Here is an 11,721-nt window from a genome sequence, read left to right as displayed (position 1 = left end):
CTAGCTTGAGGAAGAAGGAGAGAAAGCTTGCATCCCTTGAAGCTTGGTTGGTGGAAAAAAAAGTTCTTCATCTTTTAGAAGATATGCTTGGCCGAAACTTGAAGGAAGGAAGAAGAAGTGCCTTGGTGGTTCTCGTCTCGGAAGATCGTTGCCCACACAACGTCCGGGATTAGAAGAGGAATACGGTAGAAGACCTAGAGGTTTTTGTTTGCAAAAGAAAAGGTATACTAGTATTTAATTTCCGCATCATACTAGTTTTATTTCTTTGTAAAAATACCAAATACAAGAGACATGCGATTCTAGTATTTCGAATTAGTTTTCGATGTTGTGTTCTTTTATTTTTCTTTTCCTTGTGATTTGATTGTTCTTTTTGGTTGACCTAAAGTTATTTAAGGAAATTAAATATTAGCTTTCCTTAAAAGGCTTTGTCTAGGCGGTGGTGGTTGTTCCCATATCCAAGAAGGTCATGTGCCTCGCCATGCAGTCCTGGAAGCCAATTTTGGAAATTAATATTTAATGGAATTAATAACCTAGTTGATTTGGATCGAACGTGTTAAGTTCCGCAGGAGATCCAAGTCTAAACCTAAAAGAACAAATAAATTAAACTTTGGATCAAACGTGTTAAGTTCCGCAGGCGATCCAAGTTTAATTTAAAAGAACACATGGTAGCTAGGAAAAGGTTCAGACCTTTGTACAAAATTTTTGTACAGTGGAATCATTAGGTTTTCCGAGTAGCAACCAACAATTGGTATCGGAGCTAGGGTTTTACCTCTGTGTATTTGGTATTAGTTTAATTATGCATATGTCATACATAATTTAGGCAGGTTAATAGTAGGATGTGCTAACTTTGTGGATGCAGGATCCAACTATTATGGCTTATAGTTAATATGTGTGTGATTGGACCCTTGGACATGTCAAGAGCATTTTATTTTTTGTGCATGATTGTATTATAAAATACAGCAGGAGCTGTATTTAGTTTTATTAGGATTTTATTTTTTGATCTAGTTACATGTACATTCCTTTTATGGAATATAGGATCGATAGATGTAAATTTTATTTTATGTTCGATCTAGTTTACATGTACATTCCTTCGAGGAATATAGGATTGAAAAATGTAAAATTCTATTTATGTCGCGGATCGAATCTTACAAGGCATGGAACCTTTTGAGGACCAGAGGCGCAGCGGAACAAGGAGCAAGATGGATGCGACAACTAGACTCGGTGGCGGTGGCCAAAGATGGCAGCAGGTAGGGTTGGCGACACACGGAGGACAACAATAGATAAAAGCCATAATAGTTGAAAATTAGTTTTTCTATTTATTGCTTTTTATGCTGTGTTGTGTGTGTTTGTTAGTATACATGCTAAGTAAGCTAGCATAGTCAAAATTCCTCACTTTAAATAACTAAGTGGGAGAGTGATTTATTTTTAAATAAATTCCACGGTCTCTATTACTAGTTTATAAGTGATGCAACAAGCTTGCGCGTTGGCTCTGAGTGTCTTCCTCCATATCGGATGAGCTTGTTTGCGGATCACTAGCTTAAACTTCCATTTTGGATGACTATAGGAAGTTAATTAAGAGCGTGCGATCTTCCCCATCGGAAGGGGCACAATCTTATTAATCGACTTAGTGTCTAGTAATGGTATACACTTAGGCACGTCTAATAGTATCCTCCCCATCGGAGTCACTGCTATTATTTGTGTGACCGAAGAAAATCAACTATTAATTTGTCAAATAAATAGGTTGACAAGATAATAAAATTAAAAACTCCTCTTACAAATATTTGATTTTGTATACGTCCACACTATCGTGGCATACAAAATTCACGGTGTTTGAGGTAATTTTATTTTGTCATAAAGACTTATTGACAAGATAATTAATGGGTAAAACCCTCCTCTTACAAATGTTTAAATTTTGTATACGTCCATACTATCGTGACATGCAAAATTCACGGTGTTTGAGGTGTTGGTGAATTTAAATAATATTGTTTGAGGAATCAATGTTATTTTAAATTCAAAAGATTTTAACCAAATATTTGATCAAAGACAGATCAACTATTAATTTTATTCGTCATAAAGTAAAGTTGACGAAATAATAAAATTAATGGATAAAATCTCCTTTTTGATTTTGTATACGTCCACACTATCGTGGCATACAAAATTCATAGGGATTTTAAAGAATTGATCTTGACCAAATATTTTTGTGATTCTTAGGATTAAAAATGTTTGTCAATTCCCTAGTTGTTATACTATAGAAAAGACTTAGTAGTCCCAATTGTAATGATTGGAAATAGGACTTGGACATTAAGGTAGACTGTCTTCTTAGAACTAAGAACAATATAAGTGTATTTAATTCATTAGTTCAAACATGTTTAGTGGTGTTATCTACCAGAACCTGGAGTGTAGATACAGATGTCATTAATCATGTCCGCAATTCATTGCAGGGTTCCAGAAAACCCGACAACTAAATGAAAATAAAAATACCGCCCACATGGGCACTGCTGTAAAAGTGACAGCTGTTGCAGTGGGAGATGTTTATCCTTTGATAAGAATAAAATATGGATTTTAAGTAATTGCCTTTACGTACCAAGTTTAAAAAGAACTAATTTTCAGTTTTTAAACTATTCAAAGAACTTGATATTCTGCTTCTTTTAATAACAAAGTTGTTATTAAGAAAAAGAGGGAAGTTATCTGTTCTGGTACGTTGGTTGACAATTTATAAATCCAATAACTTCCACGATGTAACAAATGGAAATTAGTAACACATCTTCTAACTTTAAGAGAAAGCAACCTTCGGAAATGAACCAATTATATATTTGGCATCTAAGGCTAAGTTATATTAACTTGAGTAGGATTCATTGGTAGCTGATGAACTTTTGGGTTCATTAGTAGTGGAAATCTTTCCAACCTGCGAGTCTTACTTGGAAGGAAAAATAACCAAGAAGTTTTTAAGTCTAAGGGGTATGGAGTCAAAGATATATTGGAATTGGTTCATTCTGATTTGTGTGATCCTATGACTATCCAGACAAGAGGTAGTATTGAATATTTCGTCTATTTTATAGACAACTATTCAAGATACAAATATATTTACTTAATGTGCCGCTAGACTAAGTGCTTTGATTAGTTCAAAGAGTACAAGGCTGATGCGGAGAAACGTTAAAGTAAAAGTATCAAGTCACTATGGTAAGATCGTAGTGGCAAGTACCTCTTGGAACAATTTAGGAGTTACTTATCAAAAGTAGGGATTCACTCCCAACTAACTGCACCTGGTACACCCCAACAGAATGGTGTAGTAGAAAGAAGGTATATGACTCTTATGGAAATAATTAGATTGATGATTACCAAGTTCGTTTTAAGGATATACTCTGAAAAAGAAAGTGAACATAGTACCTTCCAAAGTCAGAACTCTCTACTCATATAGAATTGTTGAATAGGCGTAAGCCTATTTTGAAGCATATTAGGATTCGGGTAGTCCAGCACATATGCTAAAGAGAGACAATGATAAGTTGGATAGGAATTCACTTGTTTATGGGTTATCCTAGAGAAACGAAAGTAGGTTTATAGCCTTAAAAATCATAAGGTCATTGTTAGCATCAATGACTGATTTTTAGAAGAGGACTATATAATGAATCACAAGCCCATAAGTAAATTTGTTCTTAATAAAGGACACGTCTAATCTAGTACCAACTGTACAAGATGAAATATCACAAGAAACTGCAACACGTATCACAATTGATACACAATTATAGACAGTGTCTAATCGTAGTGGGAGGGTTGTCAAACAACCTAAAAGATTCATGTTTTGGGAGAGTCTTTTGGACTTGATCCCAAATGAACATGAGTCTGATCCCGGACATATGATGAAGCACTCCAAGATAAAGATGCAGCATCTTGGCAAAGAGCAATGAATACAGAATTAGAATATATGTATTCTAATCTGGAAGCTTGTAGAACCATCAGATGGTGTAAAAGTCATTCGGTGAAAATAAGTCTACAATAGGAAAAAATGGATAGACAGCAAGGTAGAAACTTTCAAAGCAAGGCTTGATGAAAAAGAAAACTTTTTCACTGGTTGTCATGCTTAAGTCTATCTGGATTCTTTTATCTATTTGGCAAGTGGATGTCAAGACAGCATTCCTTAATGGAAGTCTTGAAGAAAGCATCCATATAAAGCAACCAAAAGGGTTCATTACAAAGGGCAAAGAGCATCTTGTGTGCAAGCTCAATCAGTCTATGGACTGAGACAAAGCTTCAAGGTCTTGGAACATTCGGTTCATCAAAGTAATCCATACCTATGGATTTATTTGAAAACTGGATGAGTCTTGTGTATATAAGAAGTATGATGGAAACGTGGTGGTATTACTTGTACTATACGTAGATAACATTTTTGATAGTTGGAAATAATATCAAAGTGTTGTCAGAAGTAAAGGTATGGTTGTCCAAACAATTCGATATGAAGGACTTGGGAGAATGTATATATTCTTGGGATCAAAGTAATAAGGGATCGTAAGAAAAGAATATTTTACTTATCCCAAGCTTCATATATCGAAAAAATCTTTGCTCGTTTTAAGCATGCAAAACTCCAAGAAATGTTTCTTACCTTTTAAGCATGGAGTAACTTTATCTAAAGAGATGTCTTCGTAGACATCAAAGTAGATAAAGGAAATGAAGGCAGTTTTTTATGCTTCGGCTGTCGGAAGCCTAATGTATGCTATGCACGATATCAAAAATCTATTTTGCCAAGGGCATAGTTAACAGATATCAAAGTAACCCTGGACAAGGACATTGAACTGCAGTAAAGCATATATTGAAGTACCTTAGAGGCACTAGAGATTATAAGCTAGCTTACAAGGCAGTTAATTTGGTCCCTGTGGGTTTCACGGATTTTGACTTCCAATCGGATAGGGACAATAGTAAGTCAACCTCGGAATTTTGTATTTACTTTAGGAGGTAAAGTCATAACTATAGAAGGTGATAAGCATAGGTGTTTTTCTGGACTCCACCATAGAAGCTGAGTATATGGCAAGCCTCTGAGGTAGTCATAAAAGCTGAATGACTCAATAACCTCAAGATAGACTTACATATGATTTCTGATTTGTCTAAAGATTATTACAATTTATTGTAATAATAGTGGTGCAGTAGCAAACTCGAAGAAACCATGAGTCTATAAGGCAAGTAAACACAATATAGTGCAAGTACCACCCAATACGAGAAATCGTATAAACGAGGAGAAGTTGTTGCTGCCTAGATTGCATCAGATGATGACCTATAGATCTTTTCACTAAGGCCCTTAAGGCAAGAGTTTTTGATGGGCATGTTAAAGGGTTGGGAATCAGATGTATGACAGCAGATATGACAGCTTAGTCTTTTAGTATAAGTGGGAGATTGTTAGGATGTATACTAAAAACCTAGCTTTTGATATAAACATTTATCTAGAAATAAGAATCACATTGGTCAAATGTCTACATTTATGATAAATGTAGTTGTTCAATTAATTTATATTGTAGATAACATGGTGTGTGGTGTCACACACAGAAGATCATGTTATCAGTACCTTATAAATTATAAGCAGTAGCTCACGACCAAGATGGAAAGGAACAAACCATTGGAAGGTCGTAGTGTAATTAGGTATTAGTTTATCTTAACTATATAATTACACTAGTACACTTAGAGTGTATTGAGTAGGACCATTAGAGGTCGTTTCTTTTATACTGACTTTATAAAGGAACAAAGACCTCAGTTATTATGGAAGTGTGTGCTCTTAATCCTAATATAATAATAAGCGCATATATTTGATATTTATTTCTTTAATTTATCAATGGGTGAGATTTAGTTCGATAAATCAATAAGCCCGATAAGTTGGGAAATGATATCACTTATAGTGTGTGTTGTTGATTATAGAAGGAAACTGTGTCCTAGTAATCTAGGTTGAGAATGTCCCCAAGAGGAGCTCATAAGGATTGTCATGTTAAACCCTGCAGGTGGACTTAGTTCGACATGACGATAAAGTTGAGTGGTATTACTTTTGGCCTAAGATATTAATTAAGTGAGTTGTCAGTAATTCATTTAATTAGTGGACATTCATTATCTTAAACACAGGGAGACTAACACACTCATAATAAGAAGGAACCCAAAATGTAATTTGGGATTGGTGCGGTAGTTCAATAATAGTTCTTTAGTGAAATGAATTATTATTGATGAAATTAAGTTGTGTGTTCGGGGCGAACACGGGAAGCTTAATTTCATCAGGAGATCAAAACCAATTCCTCCTCTCGGTCTCTATCGAAGCCTCTTGTATATAGAGATTTATACCCAGCACATACCCACCTTCTTACCCATTCAATGGGACCAGCCAAGCTAGCTTGGAACCCAAGCTAGGGCCTGCCAAGACCAAGTGGATGAGCCAAGTTGGTGGCCGGCCAAAGCTTGGGTCCCAAGCTTAGGTGGCCGACCACTAGAATATTAAAAAAGATTTTTATTAAAATTGTTTCTTATGTGGATGGTTTTAAAAGAGAGTTTAAAAATTAAAAATTTTCTTTTATAATTTTCTACAAAAGATTAAGAGAAGAGATTAATCTCTTTCCTTATTTGTAGATTAAAAGGATAGTTTTAATTTTTGGTAAAAACTTTCCTTATTTGTAAATCATCTACATATTTAAAAGAGAGTTTAAAATTTGAAATATTTCCTTATTTATTGATTAAAAGATGGATTTTAAATTTTAAGAAAACTTTCCTTTTTAACCATGTTCATGATTTAAAAGAGAGTTTAAAAATTAAATATTCTCTTTTATAAGTTTCTATAAGAGATTAAGAAAATATTTGATATCTTTCCTTATTTGTAAATTAAAAGAATTTTTAATTTTTAGAGATAATTTTATTTTTATCCACATGTTTAAAAAAAAAATTTAATTTATAAAATTTCCTTTTTACTAACCATGAAGGGATTAAAATTATTGGAGAAATTTTTATAAATTTCTGGAGACAAATTAGGAAATTTTAATTAATTAAAACTCTCCTTGTTTATAGCTTGTGATGGCCGGCCATTATAATTGATGAGAAGAAAATTATTTTTAATTAAATAAATTTTCTTTTTTAATGGCAAAAGAATTAAGGAAGTTTTTATTAAATTTTTTTTATTTGTCAAGACCAAGGATTATAAAAGAGGGGGTAGAGGAAGCTTCATGGCGAACGACTCTATTTTATTTTCTCTCTTTTTTTCCTTGGTGTGGCCGGCCCTTCTCCTTTTCTCTCTTCCTCTTGTGTGGCCGAAATCCTTTATCTCTTGGAGCTTGGAGGAGGTGGCCGGGTCTAGCTTAAGGAAGATGGAGAGAAAGCTTGCATCCCTTGGAGCTTGGTTGGTGGAAAAAAAATTCTTCATCTTTTAGAAGATATGCTTGGCCGAAACTTGAAGGAAGGAAGAAGAAGTGCCTTGGTGGTTCTCGTCTCAGAAGATCGTTACCCACACAACGTCCGGGATTAGAAGAGGAATACGGTAGAAGACCTAGAGGTTTTTATTTGCAAAAGAAAAGGTATACTAATATTTAATTTCCGCATCATACTAGTTTTATTTCTTTGTAAAAATACCAAATACAAGAGATATGCGATTCTAGTATTTCGAATTAGTTTTCGATGTTGTGTTCTTTTATTTTTCTTTTCCTTGTGATTTGATTGTTCTTTTTAATTGACCTAAAATTATTTAAGGAAATTAAATATTAACTTTCCTTAAAAGACTTTGTCTAGGCGGTGGTGATTGTTCTCATATCCAAGAAGGTCATATACCTCGTCATGCAATCTTGGATGTTAATTTTAAAAATTAATATTTAATGAAATTAATAACCTACGTAATTTGGATCGAACGTGTTAAGTTCCGCAGGAGATCCAAGTCTAAACCTAAAAGAATAAATATATTAAACTTTGGATCAAACATGTTAAGTTTCACAGACGATCCAAATTTAATTTTAAAAAACACATGATAGTTAAAAAAAAATTCAGACCTTTGTACAAAATTTTTATACAATAAAACCATTAGATTTTCCAAATAGCAACCAACACTTAACATATCATCTAATGTTTTGATGCCATACACAAGGCATAACACCTAGCACATGAGGTGGTGTATAGGCAGATACACCAACCTAGTGTTTTGATGCCATACACAAGGCATAGCACCTAGCACATGAGGTGGTGTATAGACAGATACACCAACCTATATCGCTGTCAAACATAACTAAACGACACTCAACCATAATAGATAACACATCACTGCCACAAATGCACTGTTATTATCGTCATGATCCTGGCTGTCCATGCCTGTTCATCCTTCGGCCACTGGTCTTGGCCCTCCTCCACGCCGGTGATCCGCATAGAACTCCGTAGCCATCATCAAGGAACCTCCAAACTCAAGAGACAACGGCATTTGCTCTGCCAAGTTTACCTCCTCCACACTCCAAGCAAAGAAACCAAACAGAACTCGAACCTCCAGTGGTGCTTGCTCCGGCCAGGTCACACCCACCGCCGGAGGGACCCAACTCCGGTTGGTGATGGCCTGGTCAATGTCGAGGCGCAGCTGAGGTAAAGCTCATCTCCTCCACTCGCTGAACAATGTAACCAAACAGAACCTGCAACCACCTGGGCTGTTTGCTCCGGCCAGATCACAGCCATCGCCAGAGGGTCACAAACTCCGACCGGTGGTGGTCTGAGTAGTGTAGAATGTAGCTGAGGTAAAGCCCGGACCAGCCTATGCCTCCTTCAAAGCTTGAAAAACCTCCATGCGGCAGCCCTTGCGACTTCCTTCCAGTGATGACCAGCCACCTTGCCCCTCCTTCTCGCCTCGCCGGACCGTCTACCAGCCGACTGCATCCGCTTTCCCTCTCCAAGATGGCTCCAAGACCAAGGGAGGCTATGCAACGTGAGAATCATGAGCAGGGAAGCTCCTTCACCGGTTGAGTAGCTCCAGAGATGGCTGGCTTTGGCTGGCTGTCACCGCTGGAGAAGAACACTGCTTCGGCAAGAGCTGTGTTCGTGAGTTCACAGTGGAGCCCAAGGTGAGGGCCCCACAAGACTGCTCCGACATAGAGCTCACGTGGAGTTTGACTTTGAAGGCCATCTGAATTTCCTCTCTTTACTCCAGAGATGAGGTTTGGGGGGGAGTTCTGAAATTTGGAATCCGAATTCCCTCTCTTTACTCCCTCTCACTTACCACGTGGAATTTGACTGAAGGTCATCTCTCTCCTTTGTTCCAGCTGTCCTTGCTCTTCCCAATGTACTCCCGTGACCCTCCTTCTCCCAAGTGCACCGGAAAACTGCAGTGATCTGCTGGTCACCGGAGAGCAGCAACTCCTTTATACTGCTGTGAATTTCCTGCACGTCCCCAGCCCATGCACACCGCGGCATCTTCATGGCCTTCTCCATCCCGTCTCTTCCATCCTCCAACAGGACAGCCGGTGAACTTGGCCGGAAGGACTGCCGTTGATGATCAGTGACTGGAGACTGCTACTGGCGGGCTTCGGCACAAAAACTGCGAACTCTCCGAACGAACCAGGATGAAAGGACCTCGCTGCTGACCTTTGTGGGCTTGGCTGCCGTGCCTTGCTTGTCTCCTAGCTGCTGGATTTGGACGCCTCCGTCACCCTCTGTCCATCAGCCATGCAAGGTCTTGCGTGACAGCGATTACCGAGTTGGCTTGCCCGGTCTTGCTTCTTCAAAACAGTCCAGCCGCCAAGAGACTGCCTTTGCTTGTTGATGGCTTTGCATCGCCGTGAACAGCCAGCCATCTTGAGCTGCTCCTTGTCTCCGTGGCTCCGGCAGAGGTGTGCTCCCACTCCTCCTGCAGCTAACTCCGTCGCCGGCAATGGCTGTCCGGCCGGCGGGGGAGGGGGAAGGTCCCCTCCCCCATCGATTGTGACAAAAGGCGAAATGCTCACCTCCAGCACCCCCGCCGTACCCGACCCAGTCGACGTTGTGCTCCACTGGCTGGAGCTGTGGAGAGGGGAGATCTCCAGTCGGTTCTCTCTAGGAATTCTAGAGAGAAGGTGGAGCTCCTCTCTCTAGAAAGTGGAGGTGGAGAGATGACTGACTTAGTTGGTGGTGTCTGGTTCCGTTATTTACTTATGCACATCTGCATCTGTTGTTGTTTTATTTTTTTTTTCTTTTTTCGATGATTAACTTGAGCGTTCAAGAGTCAATATCGAATGTCTTTTTCTGATTTAACATTGACATTTCTTGTACTGTAAAATAAAGCGAAGTCTATATTCAAATAACACAATAATCATATCTTTAGTTTACCATTTTCATAATTTTTGGACGAGATCAAATTAAAAATATATTGTTTGTTTGTAGGATTAGTTGGTGATACTTGAATTACTAAAAAAACAAAAAAATTGTAAGAGATATAACTCCCCACAAAGGGGTGTGGTGTAGTGGCATCAAAATTTACATTTCAATAGAAATTAATATTCTGGAGCTCGGCTCTAATAACATGTTTAGAAACAACTTAAGTGAAGGAATTGAATTGAATTCCATTAGTAATTAAATTCTAATAGAAATTGAATTCAATTCCTATATTTGAAATGGATTAGTGAATAATAGAATTGAATTGAATTCCTTAATTTGAAATCTATTTGAATTGAATTCCATTCTTATACATTTATCATTTTATCCTCATAACTAATCATTTAATAATCAAGTTAAGTATTAGAGAATAGGAAGAATGGATCGCACAGTTAAGATAACAGTATGAAGAAGGTGGCGCACGGAAGAAATGGTGCAAGGAGAAGTTTCGGCGCAAGAAGAAATGACACATGGGAGAAAGGCAGGAGAAAACAAAAGAGTCGATAAATGGAAAAAAGAGTTTTAAGTTAAAAGGGCAATTAAGTAATTTTAGTTGTTCATGGTAAATTTCCTATTTAAATCTGACCATTTGAGGTCTAATTTACTGTTCACGTTTTGAATGAAATTAAAATTAAATTTCATATTAAATTCATCTTAAAAATTTATTCCAAACTATGGAATTAAATTTTAATTATCATATGAATTCAATTCCATAGGATTCCAAATGTAAGTGAATTAGGAAACACTAGAATAATTGGTCGCTTCTCCAGCTTCCTCTTATCTTAGGTCAGATTTGATAGAATCTGATTGGTTATGTAATATTTTTACTATTTATAAATTTAGTAAAAGTTATGAACAAATAAATTTCATCCAAACTAAAAGTAATAAATATTGACGATTGAAAAAAATTAGTTGATGTTTTTTTAAATAAAATATACAATTTCCATAAGTCCTCAAACAAACAAATGTATTTGCAAAAACTTAGCTGTCAATTATTTTATTTTATTTTATTTTTTAATCTAGTTACCTAAGTATTCGAACCAATTAATTCTTCGATAATCCAACCTGATAAAAATTTACCGTTGGTCATTAAAATAAATTATAAAGTGCTCATAAAAATAAATCTAAGTGGTTAACATTTTTTAAGTTTAGTATTTCATTGGGGGGAAAATGTTTAAGGACAGATTTATATTAGGACCTGAGGGGCCACAACCCTCAGAATTTTTTTTTAATAATATTATTTTTATATAGAAATTTCTTTTATTTTCTTAATATATATATTATTTGACCCCCTTTTATAAAAATATGTAGAATTGGTCTAATGTTAAATTTTGATAAATATCTCTTTCATATATTAATCATTATTCCAAAGATTAATAAAAGTCCATAATTTAT

This window comes from Zingiber officinale, chromosome 3B (genome assembly GCF_018446385.1).
Source record: "Zingiber officinale cultivar Zhangliang chromosome 3B, Zo_v1.1, whole genome shotgun sequence".
Lineage (NCBI taxonomy): Eukaryota > Viridiplantae > Streptophyta > Magnoliopsida > Zingiberales > Zingiberaceae > Zingiber > Zingiber officinale.
This window is presented reverse-complemented; position numbering follows the sequence as displayed.